This window comes from Amblyraja radiata, chromosome 6, assembly GCF_010909765.2.
Source record: "Amblyraja radiata isolate CabotCenter1 chromosome 6, sAmbRad1.1.pri, whole genome shotgun sequence".
Taxonomy (NCBI): Eukaryota; Metazoa; Chordata; class Chondrichthyes; order Rajiformes; family Rajidae; genus Amblyraja; species Amblyraja radiata.
Window position 1 is genome coordinate 43586818 of NC_045961.1, and position 20353 is coordinate 43607170.

The window sequence follows — 20353 nt, forward strand, 5'->3', positions numbered from 1 at the left end:
AGTCTTCAAGGACTTCGTGTACAATCTCTGTAACATCTTCTTTAATTTGTTCTTTCATTTCTTTTTTAAAAGATGCTAGCTCCTCTTTAACCTCTTAAAAGTTCTGTCTAAGATTTTTAAGTTCCTCCTTAAGGAACGTTTTTAATTCTTCCATCTCAGTCTTTTTCTTCTTCTTTGGGATGTCTTCTCGGGATGCTGTTAAACCTGAGGCCGAGGCTTCAGTTGGGCCTACCTCTTTAGTCTTGCCGTTTTTTGCCTTGTGGGGGGGAGTATGTTGAGTCGACATACTGCTGGTGTCGCGCGCCTGATGACGTCACGGGCTTAGTGCAAAACAATCAGTGCCGTTTTCTGCAGGTAGGATCTGTCTTTTCCTCCCGTTTTTTCGTTTTTTTCACGGAGCTAGTTGGCGCGAGTCTCTCCTACTCCATAGCGCCACCGGAAGTCTTATTGGCCAAGTATTCACATACAAGGAACTTGCCTTGGTGCTCCACCCACAAGTAACAACATGACATACAGTGACAGTTACGAATGAATCAGAAAACACTAAGCATTAATAATAATAAAACATTAATGATAAAACGCCATTGATTAAGCATGTGAACCAACAATATACCAGATCAAAGGGAGGCTACAGATGTTTGGCTGTTGAGTAGAGCAACTACTCGTGGATAAAAACTGTTTTTATGTCTGGCTGTAGATGTCTGGATGTTTTTATGTAGAGGCTTCTATCAGATGTGCCACCCTTTTGCATGTTCTGCTTGTTTCTCCAAAATGTTTGCTAAAGGTCTTAAAGCATGCTTAGGACTCAAATTTGCAAATTTAAATAACCTCTGAGCGGCTGTCGCAATTGCTGGGTGGTCACGCATCAAAAGGCACGTCTACCTATTAAAGCAGGCAGGCAAATAGACCTGGTTTCGGCCCGAAACGTTGCCTATTTCCTTCGCTCCATAGATGCTGCTGCACCCGCTGATGTTTCTCCAGCTTTTTTGTGTACCAGGCAAATAGACCATCCAGGTCTCGTTATATTTTCTTCTATGAAAACATCGACTGCGGAACAGAATATCCTCCTGCTTGCGCTTGGATACAGTTTGTGTAGAAAGCTAAAAATAAACAAATAATGACCAAACAAATCTAGATTTTGGGGATAGTCTGGAGAAGGGGCTCGACCTGAAACGTCACCCATTCCTTCCCGACAGAGATGCTGCCTGTCCCGCTGAGTTACTCCAGCATTTTGTGTCTATCTTCGGTTTAAACCAGCATCTGCAGTTCCTTCCTACACTACATCGTTATATTCAGTTTAGTAAATAGCTGGAGCCATGGTTGAATGTCATATTGACCGGTTGTAATAACAACGTGGATCAGTAACGTGAACGCCCAGGAAGGAAGAAGATTGCAAAAGGTGGTGATCATCACCCAGTCCACCTCCGCACTATCGAAGAGATCTATACGAGTCACACACTCACTCGCCTGATGAGTCAGCCTGAAGTCACACACCACCGCCACCTCGTTCAGGAACAACTACTTTCCTGTTACTTTCAGGTTCTCGAACCAACGCACATAACCCATTATTTTATTTTCTCTTTTTACTGTTTTGCAGAATTTTACATATAATTTAAGTTTTTGTGCTCTGTCGGAGTCTATGTCCCTGCGATATTGCTGCAAGATTTCATTGTATCTGTACCTCACTGTACTTGTGCTTATGACAATAAACTCAACTCGACTTGAAACTTATGTAATTGATTAAGAGATAGAAATAAAAGTGTTGTTGAACAAATGGGTGGCATGGTGGTGTGGTGGTAGCACTACTGCCTTATAGCACAAGAGACCTGGGTTTGATGTGGACGACCGGTGCTGCTTGCAGCCATTTTGTAGGCACGGCTTATTCTATCAACACTCTCTTCAAAACATACTATTCCATGCAACAGTTTAAATTTGTCAATGCCTCCCACCCTCACACACCCTCGAGGGTCATTTGAATTTAAATGATACAGCATGGAAACAGGCTCTTTAGCCCTCGCCCACCATCGATCATTCGTTCAAACCAGTTCTATGTTATTCCACTTTCTCATCCACTACCTACACACTAGGGCAATATACAGAAGCCAATTAACCTACAAACCCACATGTCTTTGGGACGTGGGAGGAAACTGGAGCAGCCGGAGGAAACCAACGTGGTCACAGGAAGAACGTGCACACTCCACACAGACAGCACCCAAGGTCAGGATCAAATCTAAGTATCTTGGTTCACTGTGAGATAACAGTTTTACCAGTTGTGCCACTAGTTAATCAACATCTAGGGTGATGATCATACAATGTGGAAAGACTGGAAAAGCTATTGTTCTCCTGAAAAGAGAGGGTTAAAATTGGTGTATAGCCAAAATTGATATATAGCCAAATACTATTTTATTTTATTTATTTTGACACAAACATTCTAGGATAAATTATAAAGTAAAATAACCCCAACAATCTTTCTAGTGTCTGTGAAACCTAAAACTTTTGTGTGGAGCTAAGGTTTTTATACCCTAAAGTAAAAGGAGAAACCTTTTGATGTATGGAGCTGCAAGGATAAAAACTGTATAGTCTGCCAAGGTTGTTGGCTATAATTAAAATTACATTTCTTTCATGTGGGCTAACAGTGTTGACAAGATTGAACAAACAGTATCTGGAATATTTTTTACTTTACCAGTTAGATTTTTAATAAAGACAATTGGTGGACATTATTTTTTTTAATTATGTCTTTAAATGTAAATATATTAGCAGTTCTTTTGTTTGTTGGTATATAAAAAAATCGCAAAATATTACCCACTGTATATAATTGATGAAACACTTGTATGTAACCTATACCTTGCAAGTCTGTCTTTTGAAGTTAATAACGGATGAAGTGTATAAAGAAAGGCTTGTCACACATGGAAGAAATTGGTTCACCTACTTAATTCTTGATTGTTATTAATTGTAGGCTTCACGCAAGTTTGTAAAGTATATTTTTCATTCTTTAAAGTGTGTAAGTATAATTCAAGGTTTTCTTCTTGTTATTGTCCACAAAGTCCAAGCAGAAATGTCATCACAAGAAGAACACAGCTTTACATCAAACATTTTCAGAGGAAATGTGGATCTGGCCCAATTACTCTAATTCAGGCCTCTCCCTTATTATCACTAAATGCACACACCCACTCAATTTCCATCATATTCCAGCCTGCAAATTTATATATAAAGGTACAAGCTTGCAAGTCTGGAATGCACACTGGTGTTTGAAGATGAGAAGATTGATGGTTTTGCAAACTGAGGGTTGGACATGGTTACTCAAACTATTTGCTGGGGCATGTCTTTTTACTTCAACCACATACTTACTTGTTGCCTCTGGAAATGAACTATAAGCCCTCATAAACTGAAAAGTAAAGGCATGGGGAATCATTAATACTTTGAGTAAATATTTAAAATAAATGTTAATGTTTATGATTAAGATGAACAGCATTTACCAAAACTGGAGCAAATGTTTTGTGTCAATGTTCCTCTGACAATACCATTAGGATATTGTATCTGAACGACAGACATTCAGTCACAAGCTGTTGGTGATTTCCATGTGCAAAGGAAAATGGATTTGGCAATTATCATTCTAAATAAGATTAAAAGGAAAAACACTTCTCACCACAGCAATGCATCATTTTTTTTAGTAACTGTTGTAAGAAATCATTTGCATCTACTTATTGGGATATTTTGTTAATCAGAGTTGCATTCGGAACCTCATTTAGCAATGTGGAAACACAAAGATTGCAGATGTTGGAATCTTGAGAAAATAAAAATGGAAAAACAGCACCCCGTATTTTGCATTGCATAGCATGAATATTGAATTTGTTAACTTCTTGATAAACCTCCACCATCTCCCCCCCCCCCCCCCCACCTCTATTCTCAGCCCCCACCCAGTGCACACACCATTCCCTCAGCACACCACCATGTTCCTTTCCCCTGCTCATCTCAACCTCTCTGTTCAGTGTCCCCTCTCCCCTTTCCTCTGCCCTGTCCCCTTCCACCCTTATCACTCCATCCAGCTTCACATTTCACTCATCCCTCTTCCTTCCATATCTGACATCCTTTCCATTCTAGCCTTTGTCACTTACTCCATCCATTTGCCAATCACCCTCTTTACCCAAATTCATCTATCACTTGCTAGGCTTTGCTCCATCCCAGCTCTCTTTTGCAATTTTTTTCTCCCTAATCCTTCAATCCAAAGAATGGTCCCGACCCGAAGCATTGTGTGTCCATTTCCCTCCACAGATGCTGTCTGACCCACTGAGTTTCTCCAGTACTTTGTTTTTTATTTTATTTTGCATAATTTGCTTTTTACGAATTAAGATGATTAACAACCTGAACTGACCCGTTTCTGTACAAATTCTGAAATAAATCAAGACCCATGCAGATTAGAAAGAGGAAGTATATCAACATAACCCATTTGGGCAGAAGGGCCTCCCTGATCTGTACCAATCTGTATATTTGCAAGCCAAAAGGAGAATCTTCAAAAAGGTTGTTGTTCCAATTTTGCTTATCATTAGCAAAAAGGTTATTTGAACTGCTTGCAAAATTAATGAAGTTGAATAAAAAGGCAAGAAAATAAAGAAGGTAGCATGGTTGTAAGGATACAACACTTTACCCCATCCCTGCCTCTCTTTTGCAGTTTGGTGCTGATAGAATTAGTCTAGAGACAAGTCTCAATTCCATCATGATAGCAGGGGAATTTAAATTCAGGTAATTAAATAAAAAGTCAGCGTCATTAATGGTGATAACGTCCACTAGATTGTCATAACAATTTTCTTCTTCACTAATGTCCTTCCAAGAAGGAAATTTGCCAGACTTACTTGGTCTGACCTATGCAGTTAACTCACACCTGCCCTCTGAAATACAGTACCCTCCATAATGTTTGGGTCAAAGACCCATCATTTATTTATTTGCCTCTGTACTCCACAATTTGAGATTTGTAATAGGAAAAACATAGAAACATAGAAATTAGGTGCAGGAGTAGGCCATTCGGCCCTTCAAGCCTGCACCGCCATTCAATATGATCATGGCTGATCATCCAACTCAGTATCCCGTACCTGCCTTCTCTCCATACCCTCTGATCCCCTTAGCCACAAGGGCCACATCTAACTCCCTCTTAAATATAGCCATTGAACTGGCCTTGACTACCCTCTGTGGCAGAGAGTTCCAGAGATTCACCACTCTCTGTGTGAAAAAAGTTCTTCTCATCTCGGTTTTAAAGGATTTCCCCCTTATCCTTAAACTGTGACCCCTTGTCCTGGACTTCCCCAACATCGGGAGCAATCTTCCTGCATCTAGCCTGTCCAACCCCTTAAGAATTTTATAAGTTTCTATAAGATCCCCTCTCAATCTCCTAAATTCTAGAGAGTATAAACCAAGTCTATCCAGTCTTTCTTCATAAGAAAGTCCTGACATCCCAGGAATCAGTCTGGTGAACCTTCTCTGCACTCCCTCTATGGCAATAATGTCCTTCCTCAGATTTGGAGACCAAAACTGTACGCAATACTCCAGGTGTGGTCTCACCAAGACCCTGTACAACTGCAGTAGAACCTCCCTGCTCCTATACTCAAATCCTTTTGCTATGAATGCTAACATACCATTCGCTTTCTTCACTGCCTGCTGCACCTGCATGCCTACTTTCAATGACTGGTGTACCATGTCACCCTGGTCTCGTTGCATCTCCCCTTTTCCTAATCAGCCACCATTTAGATAATAGTCTTCTTTCCTGTTTTTGCCACCAAAGTGGATAACCTCACATTTATCCACATTATACTGCATCTGCCATGCATTTGCCCACTCACCCAACCTATCCAAGTCACCTTGCAGCCTCCTAGCATCCTCCTCACAGCTAACACTGCCCTCCAGCTTAGTGTCATCCGCAAACTTGGAGATGTTGCCTTCAATTCCCTCGTCCAAATCATTAATATATATTGTAAATAGCTGGGGTCCCAGCACTGAGCCTTGCGGTACCCCACTAGTCACAAAAAATCACATGTGCACAGTCAGATTTTAATAAAGGCCATTTTTATACATTTTGGTTTCACCATGTAGAAATTGCAGCTGTGTTTATACATAGTCCCCCCATTTCAGGGCACCATAATGTTTGGGACACAGCAATGTCATGTAAATGAAAGTAGTCATGTTTAGTATTTTCTTGCATATCCTTTGCATGCTGGAAGTTTGCGATTCATGGACATCAACAGTTGCTGCGTGTCTTCTCTGGTGATGTCTATGTCTATGCTCTGCCAGGCCTGTATTGCAGCCATCTTTAGCTTATACTTGTTTTAGGGGCTAGTCCCCTTTAGTTTTCTCTTCAGCATATAAAAGGCATGCTCAATTGGGTTCAGATTGGGTGATTGACTTGGGCACTTAAGAATTGACCATTTTTTCGTTTTGAAAAACTCCTTTGTTATTTTAGCAGTATGTTTGGGAGCATTGTCTTGCTGTAGAATGAACCGCCGGCCAATTAATTTTGAGGCATATAACCATATAACAATTACAGCACGAAAACAGGCCATCTCGGCCTTTCTAATCCGTGCCGAACACTTATTCTCCCCTCGTCCCATCTACCTGCACTCAGACCATAACCCTCCATTCCTTTCCCGTCCATATACCTATCCAATTTATTTTTGATAAATGATAAAATCGAACCTGCCTCCACCACTTCCACTGGAAGCTCATTCCACACAGCTACCACTCTCTGAGTAAAGAAGTTCCCCATTATGTTACCCCTAAACTTCTGTCCCTTAATTCTCAAATCATGTCCTCTTGTTTGAATCTTCCCTATTCTCAATGGAAAATATGGAACTTGAGCAGATAGGATGTGTCTATACACTTCAGAATTCATTATGCTACTACCATCAGCAGTTGTATCATCAATGAAGATAAGTGAGCCAGTAACTTCAGCAGCCATACATGCCCAGGCCATAACACCTCCACCACCGTGTTTCACAGATGAGGTGGTATGCTTTGGATCTTGGGCAGTTCCTTCTTTCCTCCATACTTTGCTCTTTCCATCACTCTGATATGTTCATCTTCATCTCATCTGTCCACAAGACCTTTTTCCAGAACTGTGGTTGCTCTTTTAAGTACTTCTTGGCAAACTGTAACCTGGCTATCTTATTTTTGCAGCTAATCAGTGGTTTGCATCTTGCAGTGTAGCCTCTGTATTTCTGTTCATGCAGTCTTCTGCGGACAGTGCTCATTGATAAATCCACACCTGACTGCTGACGAGTGTTTCTGATCTGTCGGACAGGTGTTTGGGGATTTTTCTTTATTACAGAGATAATTGTTCTGTCATCGGCTGTGGTATTCCTTGGCCTGCCAGTCCCTTTGCGATTAGTGAGCTCACCAGTGCTCTCTTTCTTAATGCTGTTCCAAACAGTTGATTTTGCAAGCCTAAGGTTTGGCTGATGTCTCTAAGTTTTATTCTTGTTTCTCAGTCTCATAATGTCTTCTTTGACTTTCATTGGCACAACTTTGGTCCTCATTATGGTGCCATGAAATGGGGGAGGGACTATGTACAAACACAGCTGTAATTTCTAAATGGTGAAACCAATGTGTGTAAAAATACCCTTTAATAAACTCTGACAATGTGCACTTTAACTCAAATTGTGGAGTACAAAGGCAAATAAATAAATGATGTGTCTGTGTCCCAAATATTATGGAGGGCACTGTAGCTGAACACGTTCGGGGGGGGGGGCACCAGGTGACTAGTAACGTCCAAAATCCTGCAATGTATTGAATTCATTCATTCATTAAATTCATAATTTTCTTTTCACTATTTTTTTTCTCATCCAGTCGTCCTTCTCGGTTATTTAGAACGATTGGGTTAATGCCTCTGTAACTGCAAATGGGATTAGCCAAGTACTGATAAAATGTTGAGTGCTCAGAACCCCTGTGGACATTTACCCCTTGGGATATGACTGAATGAAACAGAGCCATTTGAACTCTCATGCCTGATCCACCTCGTAAAAAGGATGATTGATTTAGTTCCATTCCATTGCCTAAATCCATTTTATTTGTTCTTGTAAATTCCTTGCACAAATACTTCCTTCATCTCTTGCTGGTGCATATGTGAGAATGAAAACTTATTGAAGGACACTTATATATTTTGCATACATTTATGTTTTAATTTTACGAATATTTTTTACTGGTTTGAGTTTCTTTCAGTTCAGCCACACTAGAAGCTTCGACATCTTTAATGCTTTTGTCTGCTTCCATTCATTTCGAAATAGTTTACTTATATCCCCAAGGCTTTGAATTGGTGAAGGTGATCTGCGAAAGTAATGTAATCATCTGTAGATGTGGCCATGAAACTAAATAAAAAAATTAAAAAAAACATTCTCCTTTTCATTTTACATTGAAGTGAGTTATTCATAGATCTGGAGAACAGTTGTCCTTAGATATCTATCATTCTTCATCAAATGGTCCATTATTTATCTGTGAATATTTATCTTAAATGATAGCGGACCTTGGTGAAACTTATTATACAAATTAATATGCCCATAGGATAACTGAGCAATGATCAGCTATGCTTAGCAATGGCACAGCATGATGGCGCAGCAGTAGAGTTGCTGCCTTACAGCGCCAGAAACAAGAGTTTGATCCTGATAGAGGTGCTGTCTGTATGGAGTTTGTCAGTTCTCCCCATGATCGCATGGGTTTTCCCCAGGTGCTCCGGTTTTCTCCCATACCCCAAAGGCGTACAGGTTTGAAGGTTAATTGGCTTCAGTAAAAATTGTGAATTGTTCCAAGTGTGTAGGGTAATGCTAGTGCACGGGATTGCTGGTTAGTGCAGACTCGGTGGGCCGAAGAACCTGTTTCTGCGCTAATTCACTAAACTATACCAAAACTAAAATTAACACCAGCAAACCTTTCCATTGTAAGACACTGAAAACTGTTATAGAACACAGAACAGCATAGGAGCAGGCTCTTCTGCCCAATGTCCGTGACAAACATGATGCCAAGTTAAATTAATCTTCTCTGCCTGCATGTAATCCATATCCCCCCATATAATGCAAAATGCCAATAGACTGTCACATTGGTTGAGAATAGGCCAGGAATCAAACCCAGGATATTCCAAGTGAATCTGGAGTGCCAGACAAAATATTTTGAAACATCTTACTCAGTGATATCAAAATTGAACTTGCTGGATACACTCCAGTATTTGTTGAAAGAGAAGCAGTTACTGTTTCTGGTCAAAGATCTTTTATCAGAACTGGGAAGTTGACAAAAGTTATTGTAAAACACAAGAAATGCAGAATCTTGAGCAAAACACTCGAGCACTGCTGGAGGATCTCATCAGGTCAGGCAGCATCTGTGGAGGGAATGGATAGACGATGTTTCAGGTCAGGTCCTATCAAGCTAACTGGAGTAGTGGGGAGAAAGCTGGAAGACAGAGGCGAGGACAGGACAATACCTGACATGATCTGAAGAAGGGTCTCGACCTGAAACGTCACCCATTCCTTCTCTCCAGAGATGCTGCCTGTCCCGCTGAGTTACTCCAGCTTTGTGTCTATCTTCAAATATAGATAGACAATAGGTGCAGGAGTAGGCCATTTGGCCCTTCGAGCCAGCACCGCCATTCAATGTGATCATGGCTGATCATCCCCAATCAGTACCCCGTTCCTGCCTTCTCCCCATATCCCCTGACACCGCTATTTTTAAGAGCCCTATCTAGCTCTCTCTTGAAAGCATCCAGAGAACCTGCCTCCACCAAAGGACAAAGGACATTTATTGTCACATACAACAAATGGTGTAGTGAAATTTGTCTTGCCATGCAGCACACAAATAAAGATTAGACATAACATTAAAGAAATTTAACAATAAACATAAAAACATCCCCCCACAATGGTTCCCACTGTGAGGGAAGGCACAATGTCCAGTCCCCATCCCCAGTACACCCATAGTCGGGCGTATTGAGGCCTCCGCAGTCGCCTCTACGGAGGCCCGATGTTCCAGGCCGTTCTCGCCGGATGATGTAGCTCCGGCGTCGGGAGAACCCTCTCAGCGGCTTGGGACACCTTGAGCGGCCGCTTCCTAACTGGAGACCGCGGCTTCCGAAGCCGACAGGCCGCGCTCGATGGAGCTTCACCACTGGCGATCTCGTCGCAAGATCCCAGGCTCCCGGTGAAAAGTTCAGCTCTGCCGCCCGCAGCTGGCCGCTCCACAGACCTGCAGCTCCATGATGTTCACCTGCGGTCTCAGCATTCCGGTGCTCCAGAGCGGTTACCCGGGCAAGGCATCACCCGCTCCGCGATAGCGCTCCAGTGCTGTGCCGCCACCGAAACCGAGGTTCTGGCCGGTCCCCTCTGGAAACGCCGCTCCAGACCCGCTGGTAGGCCGCGAGGACGGGTCGAAAGTGCAGCCCGGAGAAAAGCTGCATCTCCGACCAGGTAGGGACCCTGAAAAGTAGTTTCCCCCTTCTCCCCCCACATATAAAAAAGGCTGGAACTCCTAAAAACAAAAATACTCAACTAACTAAACTAAAAAAATTTACAAAAAAAGGTGAAAAACAGACAGCTGCAGGCTGGGCAGCCATACCACACAGGACGGCGCCCCCAATTAGGCAGAGAATTCCACAGACTCACCACTCTCTGTGAGAAAAAGTGTTTCCTCGTCTCCGTTCTAAATGGCTTACTCCTTATTCTTAAACTGTGGCCCCTGGTTCCGGACTCCCCCAACATCGGGAACACGTTTCCTGCCTCTAGCGTGTCCAAGCCCTTAACATTCTTATATGTTTCAATGAGATCTCCTCTCATCCTTCTAAACTCCAGACTGTACAAACCCAGCTGCTCCATTCTCTCAGCATATGACAGTCCCGCCATCCCGGGAATTAACCTTGTAAACCAACGCTGCACTCCCTCAATAGCAAGAATGTCCTTCCTCAAATTAGGGGACCAAAACTGCACACAATACTCCAGGTGTGGTCTCACTAGGGCTCTGTACAACTGCAGAAAGACCTACCTCTTTGCTCCTATATTCGATTCCTCTTGTTATATAGACCAACATGCCATTCGTTTTCTTCACTGCCTGCTGTACCTGCATGCTTACTTTCATAGACTGATGTACAAGGACCCCCAGATCCCATTGTACTTCCCCTTTTCCCCAACTTGACGCCATTTAGATAGTAATCTGCCTTCCTGTTTTTGCTACCAAAGTGGATAACCTCACATTTATCCGCATTAAACTTCATCTGGCATGCATCTGCCCACTCCCCCAACCTGTCCAAGTCACCCTGCATTCTCATAGCATCCTCCTCACAGTTCGCACTGCCACCTAGCTTTGTGTCATTTGCATGGATACTTATAGGAGAGGAGGAGAGGGAATGATTGGCAGATGGGTGAGTAAATGACAAAGGTGAGAGATGAAAAGGAGACAAAATGATGTCAGATAAGGAAAGGAGTGAAATGTAAAGCCAGAAAGAGGGATGTGGATGGAAGGGGACTGGGGGAGAGGAAAAAATGGGGATGAACAGGAGAAATGGAGAGATGGTGGGAGAAATGGGTGCATTCGGAGTGTGTGTCACGGGAAAGAGGTAGGTAGGCAGGGTTTGTCATTTGTGTTTGGTCTCCTTCTGGCAATGGAGGCAGTCCAGGACAGAAAGACCCTCGAGTTCCTGAGTTCTTCCAACACCATGTTTAATCCAACAGTGTTAATTTGCAGAGAGGTGGGAGGTGGGCCGGGAAGGATGGAAAAGACAATGGCAATATCTCTGAAAAAGCAAGAGACTGCAAATTCTGGAGCCTGGAACAAAACACAGTGTTTCAAGAAGCATCTGGCGAGGCAAAAGTAATATTATATCAGCCTGGTTTCCAGATTTTTCTGGCATTTCCTTTTAGAAATCTATAAAGCAAAGTCCCTTTCGCACATGTCAAGTTTCAGGTTGGGACCATGCATCAGGACTAACTCTGATAATGATATGCCAATTCTAGATTTCATCCAGTTAGTGGGGACAGCTGCAAGGAGAGAGAAAAAAAAGAGCCAAAACCTAGAGATGAGGATGAGAGAGGGGAATGCAGTCAAAGGAATATGAAGGTGTAAAATGCAGGATCTGGCTGTTACAAGAGACCAAAATGAAGGCTCTTTTTTAAATGGACACAAATGCTTGGAAAAGCAATCAACAACTGGGCCACAGAATGGACACAATCAGACGCTCCCACCCTTTGTAACCCCGTCCACGTTTCCTTTCCTTAATCCTTATTTTCTATCCAAATCATTCTCACTGGTTGCTAATTAATGTCTTCTTTGCATTCCTTCATCCTTACTCATCCTTCATTCATAATTATCAACCATTTCACAGTAATAAAGACTTTCTTCGAAATATCATAGCAGTGAATCTCTGCCGACAGGAGAAAATCATTATGAATCTGGCTAATTTCAATTATTGTTTTATACTTTGTGGGAATAAAATCCATGAGTGAAAATTTCCAATATTTATGTTTAGAGATTCAGCATGGAAACAGGCCCTTCGGCCCACGGAGTCCACACCGACCGTCGATCAACCACCCATACAATAGTTTGAGGTTATCCCAATTTTGCATCCCACAAACTGTCGAAACTCATGAAAACATTTTTGCTGCAAGATAGTTTCCAAACAACTGATTGATTAGAATGCCACAAAACCCTGGATCTTATAATATCTGTGTTTGTCTGTTGTTGTGGTTTAACAACCAAGAGGAGAATTATGCCCTGTCCCACTTAGGAGACCTGAACGGAAACCTCTGGAGACTTTGAGCCCCACCCAAGGTTTCCGTGCGGTTCCCGGAGGTTTTTGTCAGTCTCCCTACCTGCTTCCACTACCTGCAACCTCCGGCAACCACCTGCAACCTCTGGGAATCGCACGGAAACCTTGGGTGGGGCGCAAAGTCTCCAGAGGTTTCCGTTCAGGTTTCCTAAGTGGGACAGGGGCATAATGAATTTAATCATTTATTTCTGAGCTGAATAAACAAATTGGAATTTTGAGATTATTGTCAATATTTGGGAAACACTTTCTGTAACTCGGTCCTGGATGTTGATTGAAGTTGCCTTTTCAACTCGCATGATTTCTGGATTCAATGAAGCTTTGACAAAATTGCACCACATCATTCCTCTCTCCCCATAAAAACAGACTTGCCAACTCCATACAAAGGATAAACTTGCTTAATTATAACCAGAAAAAGGGGAGACAGAAAAATAATTCGACCTCAAGGTGTGGCATATTAGCGCAGCAGGTAGAGCTGCTACTTCTCAGTGACAGAAACCATTCTGATCTTGGGTGTTTGTTTGGAGTTTGCAAGTTCTCCCTGTGACCGAGTGGGTTTTCTCTGGATGCTCTGGTTTTCTCCCACATCCCAAAAACATGCGTTTTTGTCCTGTTTTGGCCTCTGTAAAATTGTCCCAAGTGTATAGGAAGTTGACGTGAAAGTGGAATAGCACAAATCTAGTATTAATGGTTTGTACACTTGGTGGGCCGAAGGGCCCGTTTCCATTGCTGTATTTTTAAATTAAACAAAAAACCTTCTATTATATATTCAATAATAGGCCCTCAATCAGGGTTAGAAACTTGCACAGGGCAGATACTGGCCTGGCAGCCACTACCTCTGCACCTGCAAGCACCCATTGGGTTTACTTCAGAGAATAAAAGCATGCATTACCCCCAAGCAACTTTTCCCAGCTTCAACTCCACTGCTCGTTGACCCAGCCATGGCAACACTGCAACAAAGTCCTCTCCAGAGAGTTAGCATCCCAGCAAGAATCTCTCAGCCCTGGTAATAGCTCTTGCTACCCAAATAAATGACTACCACAAGGGGTCATGGATTCCTAGTCGCTGTTCATGTCCTTTGGGATTCCCAATTCCCATCTCCGAATGAAAATAGGAAATACTTGGAGAGTTTGGCAACTATTATGCGAGACACATAAAATCCAAGTTTCAGGTCAACGGCCTATCATCCGAATTAGAGAACAAATGTGTTTTACGTTTCAGAAGAGAGAGGGGCCAAGAGAACACAGGAAATGCCTGTGAAAGGGTGGAGATCAAGAGAGTTTTGGCACAAAATCTCATGGTGTTGGCTGAAAGAGGATGGTGAAGACTTGAAGTTGATCTGTCCGGAGACAATGGAAATAGAAGGAGATGAATATGGGCAGAGGAGAGGGAAGAAGGTGCTAAACCTGAGAGATGCAGACATCTAGTTGCTGGAATAAGTCAATGATGAAGTAGTGACAAGTGGCAAGCTCTGGACCAAGTTCCCGCTTAAGCTGATAAGTGGCAAGCAACATTTAAGGCACACCAGTGCTAGGTAACAACCAACCCCAACAACTTTGTTTGTCATTTAGCAACATTGCCATCCAATCGCCACCATTGACATCTTGGGTATACAGTGAAAATACCTTGTTATCACAGCAAATCAGAGAGTAGCTACTCTGCTTTGGGTGTCTCACCATTCGAGCCCCAAACTCTTTCCACTAATTCCAAGACATCAACGGACATTCTGCGCTAGCATGGATATGCCCGAACAATATTTAACAAACTTGATATTATCCAGGATACAGCAGCTTGCTTGATTAGCATCCTATCACTTTGTTAAACAACTGTTCTGTCAACTCTGATGAGTATACCTTCTTTAAGATACACTGCAACAAACCTCCAAGATTTCTTTAACCATCCTCTAAAATTGGTGTCCTCTACTACCTAGGAGGATAGAAAGCATATGAATGGGAATGCTATTACATCCAATCTGCCCACCTCGCTTGCAATAACAGAGCCTGGAGACAAGGTCTTACTAGCTATTGAGGCGATTCAGGGATGGGGACAGCCTTCCATGGCCAGAGAGAGCCTCACGAGTCAACTGGGAGCTAACTTGGTATTAGGAGAACGTACGCTGGCTCAAACTAGGAAACAGCTTACTCTAAAGGGTGTGCAATCAGTGAGTTTGGGTAAATCATTGGAAGATCTGTCATATAGTTACACAGAACATTGGATGATAGATGGAGGGTTCTACTTTGGAGAGGCACTCAAAGGATCGTTCCACTTGGGAATCACATGGACAATAAATGGTGTTATTTTCTATAAAATAAATACTAGATGCATAGAATCTATCCTTAAACTTCAAAAACTGGTTCTGAAGATGCCCACAGGCAGATACACTGGAGGTTTTTTTTTTTAATCAATTGCTGTCATTCATTAATGTTTTCTTAATTGTACGTTAAGCTAGTCTGAACTGTTCCTATGCTGGAAATGAACCAATTATCTGGTAATTCTGCAGAAGCTATTGAATCAATTAAGATTGACACAATTTATAAAACATTTCTGTGAAATATTGGATGGAATAAACCTGTTATTCAAGAAGCATTGAGGTGTTTAGCATCCATGAAACTGAATGTATTACCAAGCCTGGAAGAAAGATATAGTCCAGTCAAGGGAGTATTTTGAGTAGCATGGAGGAAAAAAGGTATCGTGGCGTGTTTATCCGCTGGAAGTAGTAATTGAGATTTTAAATGGGATAAAAAGACACAAAGAAATAATAGAAACCGTAATCACAACTTTTTAATCCACTCTGCTTTCAGCAATTGTGCCAATAGATTCGAGGAAAGCTAATGTTGGACAATTGTTTCAAAACGGAGGAGAGGTTAAACCGAATAATTACAGTCCAATGTAACTGCGGTGGTGGGAAAATTGTTACAATTTATTCTCAGGAGCAGAATAAACTTTCATTTACTGAGCCATAATTTAAGCAGTGGCAGTGGATTTGGTATGGGAAAATTGTATTTGATGAAATTTATTTATTGTGGCTATAAACAAAGAGTTAATGAGGGATGTGTTTAATATGATGAATATGGTGTTAATGGATGGATGCGATGGATGGGTCTGACATGTTCCCATATGGCTGGCTGATCATAAAAGTTAAAAAATTCTGGCTCCTGGGATCTAATAGCAAAATTGAATCCAAAATTGGCTCAGTAGCAAAAAACGAAAGGAAATAATCCCTTTTGTAGATACAAGGAACTGCAGATGCTGGAATATGGACCAAAACACAAAGTGCTAGAATAATTCATGCAGGCAGCATCTCTGGTGTCTGAATAAGGGTTCTGATCTGAAATTAGATTCAGATTCAAGATTCCAGAGATGCTGCCGTACCCTTTGCGTTATTCCAGCACTTTGTGTTTTGGTCCCTTTTGAGACTGGAAGGTGGTGTCAATTGGGATCCATAGGACCCACTCCTCCTTGCTTTCTCTGGTGTGTTTTAATGATTCACATATAAATGTGGAGCTTATGATTTAATAAAGGTCTGCAGATTTTGCAAAAAAATTGGCTAGGTGGTTGACAGGCAATAAGAAAGCCGTCAACAAATTATGTTCAGCAGGCTAAAAAAATGGCAGTGGAGGAACCCAAGACAATGCATTTGAAGAAGTGCAATAGGGTAAAGGATGAACAGTAAATGGAAGCATACTGTAGGAAAGATGGGAAAGCTTTGGGGAGGACAAAGAGTAGTCTTACCAGAAGAGTCTTTGTTTGAGTGGATTGACTAAAGAAGTCAGCATTTTTATATTTAAAACAGAGAAGGTTGTAAGGAGAATTGGTAAAGGAACTTACCACTGCCACTATGGATGATCAAAAGATAGAAACAGTTCCAACGGGGCAGAGAGAATAAGAACTAAGAGATCTAAAATGAAGGCGATTGGCAAAAGAAGCAAATCTGACAAAGGGTGAAAGAGAAACATCATAAGTATTTTGGATCTGCAATGGACTGCCAGAATAATAGCAGAGGGAAGCTCAACTCTAGCGCTCAAAAGGGTACTAGATAAGTATCAGAAGAGGAAAAGATTTTGCAGGAGCACTAGGGAGGTAGACCATCTGGATTTCTCTTACACAAACCTAACAGTCCAATGAGTCATTCTGTAAACTTGCAATTTTGTAAACCTTAAGGGCACAGGTCAACTAGGTACTTAAAAAGGCCATAAAAGACTATCCTTTAATAGGCAAAGCGGAATACGAGAACATATAATCCAGAACTGGCTACAACACTGGTTAGGCTACAATTATTATGTCAATTGCATGTGGTTCGAGTCAGTACATTACAGGAAAGATGCAATTATGCTGGCAGGGTGCAGAGGAGACTTGAGGATGTTGCCAGAACTGGAAAATTGAAGGTATTAAGAAATATTAACAAATATGTGGTCATTTTCCTTGGAACACAGGCAGACATTGGAAGACTTAATTGTGGGGAATAAAATTATAGGGTCTTAGAGTAGAGTAAATAGCACTTATTTCCCTATCAGATTGGCCAAAAACCGGAGGGTATAGATTAAAAAATAATTGGTAGAAGCCCAGCAGAAGAGATTTTGGAAAAACTTTTCAACCAGAGAATAGTAAGACCCTGTAATCACTGTTTGAAAGGCTGGCACAGGCAGAGACCATCATTACATTTAAATGGCACATAAACCTGTAGGTTTATGGACAATGCCTGGAAATGGGATTAGACCGAGTTGTTCTTCTTCCTACCAGTTCAGATGCTCTGAACTGACCGGCCTCCTGTGTAGTACATTATCTATGATTCTATGGCATGGTATTTAATATCATGCAAAGGACAAAACTCCATATATTATCAATTTCCACTCAATGTCGTAACAGACACTATCGTTAAACTAAAATATTTTTAAATGATGGAATTACATTTTATAAATGACGAGAAACATTCGTGATTCATTTTCAAAATATATATATTACCAAGCATAAAGTACAAATAGAATGTGTGAAGGAATAAAAAGAGTTATTACTTCATTTAACTGTTACTTTAAACTAAGGTTTAAATGCTGAACATCCTTATGTGATATGCATGGTGACAAATTCCATCCAACAAAATAAGCTTGGTGCAAGTTATTTTGAGTTTATACTAGGTTGTAGAAACATTTTGTATTTAAAAAAAAACACTTCTGAAAATGATTATGCAGGTGAAGCATCTCAAAATAAATTCATGTTACAACATTGGAAGAAAAGTGTAACTAGTGCATTGCTTAATTAGTTCACGTTTTATCATATTTTATACTATGTGGTGACATCATTTTCCCCCAGTTCTTTAGTCCAAATTAAAGTCTTCAAATTAATTTTCTTCTCTATATAGGAAATTCTGGCAGTAAGATGTCAGGAAGCTTATTTTTATTGATTCCGAACATCTAACTGATTATGTTAAAAGATGCATACATGCTCTTTGATTGTTAACACTAGATAATTCATCATTGTCAATATGGGCTTGCTTGAAGCCTTCTACTTGTGGCTTTAAAAAATGCTTAAGATCATTAAGGCATAGCAATCATTGCCATTTTCTTTCTATCCCCATCAAATAACAAAAAAACATTTGCTTCTGATTGATATCTCCCAATAGTGGGATGCCCAAAACGGCAAACAAGGATAACATTTCCATCACTGTGGTTCAAACCACTTAGATTTTTGGACAGTTTTAAAAGTGAAATCTTAATAGCATGGCTTGAAATTGAGGCATTGTGAAGAAGAATAAAGAAATATAATAAGTGGACACCTGAAACAAATTATCCATTATAAAGTGAGCAACCTACACTGGTACAAATATAATGGATTGTGACTATTAACATTGATTTGTGAAGAGCTCAAACATGAAGTTTCCTGTCGGAGACAAGAGCATTGTAAGCATGTTACAGTTCATTTACCGAACATACTTCCAGCCACTGCTTTCAGTGTCTGCAAGCCTTTATTTACGTGAAAGAAAGTTTTTGTTCAACCAGATAATATTGATTATTTATTTTAGATGGAATGGTAACAAATATTTTGCTTCTATAGCATTCTTGTGCATCCTTTACTGAATGTATTTATGTATTCAATGTCCAGATAGTTCCATCTCAGGCAGGTGTTTTCATGACAACTCACTAAAGGCATTTCAATTTCACTGCACTTATATGCGTATGTGACGAATAAAATTGACTATTAAGTCTAAATGAAGTACTTCAGAGAAAGATTTAAAACTGGAGTCTAATCTATCTTGATACAGATTGAATGTACCCATTTTAAATAGCCACTCACTTTAGTTAACCACAATGTCCAGACTAATTGTGCAAATCCAACTGTACACTTTTTTTTAAAAAGGATTGTACCGTTTTCATTTTCTCATTCTTAATTTCACATAAACTGGAGTCAAAGGGTGAAGTCTCGCCACGTGTTGAACTCTGCACCAAAATACGACAAATCAACTCGTGGGCATTTAAAGCATTCGGCACCGGGAAAGTGGAACTTGAACTGGCATTTTGAAAGGTTAAAATATACTTGCTCTGATGTTAACATAAAAAGTAACAGAAAAATGCATTCGATTTGTGAAGCTGGGTTAAAGCAAAGCTTAAGCAATGCTCACCTGTACAATAATTGTTCTCATTTAGAACTTGTAAATTTTTAAACACAGTATGTATATCCCTGTCCCTGTGTATGTAAACCCCTGGAACGCAATCTGAAGTCATTTACAGTTTAACACGACATACATGGTTTAAGGTAATAGACCCTTATCCATTTGTTCGTAACCCTCCAACGGCTCGTCGCAATGTTATAACTATTTGTGCAGAAGGATGGACTTGGGGACATTATTTTTGCATTCTTATTGTCCGTTTTGTTTATATATGTGTACTGAACTTTTTTGTTTATTATGGGCTTTTACATAGTACTATGTTTGCATATATTTTGTGCTGCTGCGAGTAAGAATTTCATCGTTCCGTTTCTGGACGTAAGAGAATAAAACACTCTTAACAATAAATATTCACAACCAAGTACTGAACAAAACTATTAGTCTGGAGGAACTTACCTGAGGTCGTGCGTGGTTGGGCAGCAAGAGTTCTCTCACCGAGCGACGATGGAGGAGAAGTTGGGCTGTGAGCAGTTTTTACTTTGCGCTACAGCGTCTGTCATTTCGAGCCTGGGCTCCGACTGAGAGCGAATCTGTCCGCCTGTGTCTTTGCCTCTCGTCTCCTCCCTTCCTCCCTTCCTCCCTTCCTTCCTTCCTCGACGTCGCCGCCTCTTCCCAGCTGGAGACGCCGGCGCCGCGGGAGATCCCCGACAACTCGCGTCCTCTAGAGGGTCGCGGCTGATACTGCGGGCGGAACGCCGCTGCATTTGACAACTGAAGCGAAGGTGAGCAGAAATGTAGACAGGGAATTGCAGGCGCCGGCTTACAACAACAAAAAAAGACACAAAGCGCCGGAGTAACTCAGCGGGTCAGGCAGCATCTCTGGAGAACATTTTCGGGTTGGGACTCTTCTTCAGACTGATTGAGGGGTGGGACCAAAGCTGGAAGAGAGGATAGGCAGGACAAAGCCTGGCAGGTAATAG

The 20353-nt window shown here is 41.3% G+C and overlaps 1 protein-coding gene across 1 annotated transcript in view; it reads right to left on the reverse strand.

Moving 5' to 3' along the window:
- edar (ectodysplasin A receptor) overlaps window positions 1-20151 on the reverse strand; it is an 86430-nt gene extending 66279 nt beyond the window's left edge. The window contains exons 1-2 of the mRNA XM_033022645.1: window positions 19830-20151; window positions 2280-2343 (exon numbers count right to left, since the gene is read on the reverse strand). The gene's annotated coding sequence lies outside the window, so the exon portion shown is untranslated. The remainder of the gene's footprint in view (window positions 1-2279; window positions 2344-19829) is intronic.
- Window positions 20152-20353: the final 202 nt, after the last annotated feature.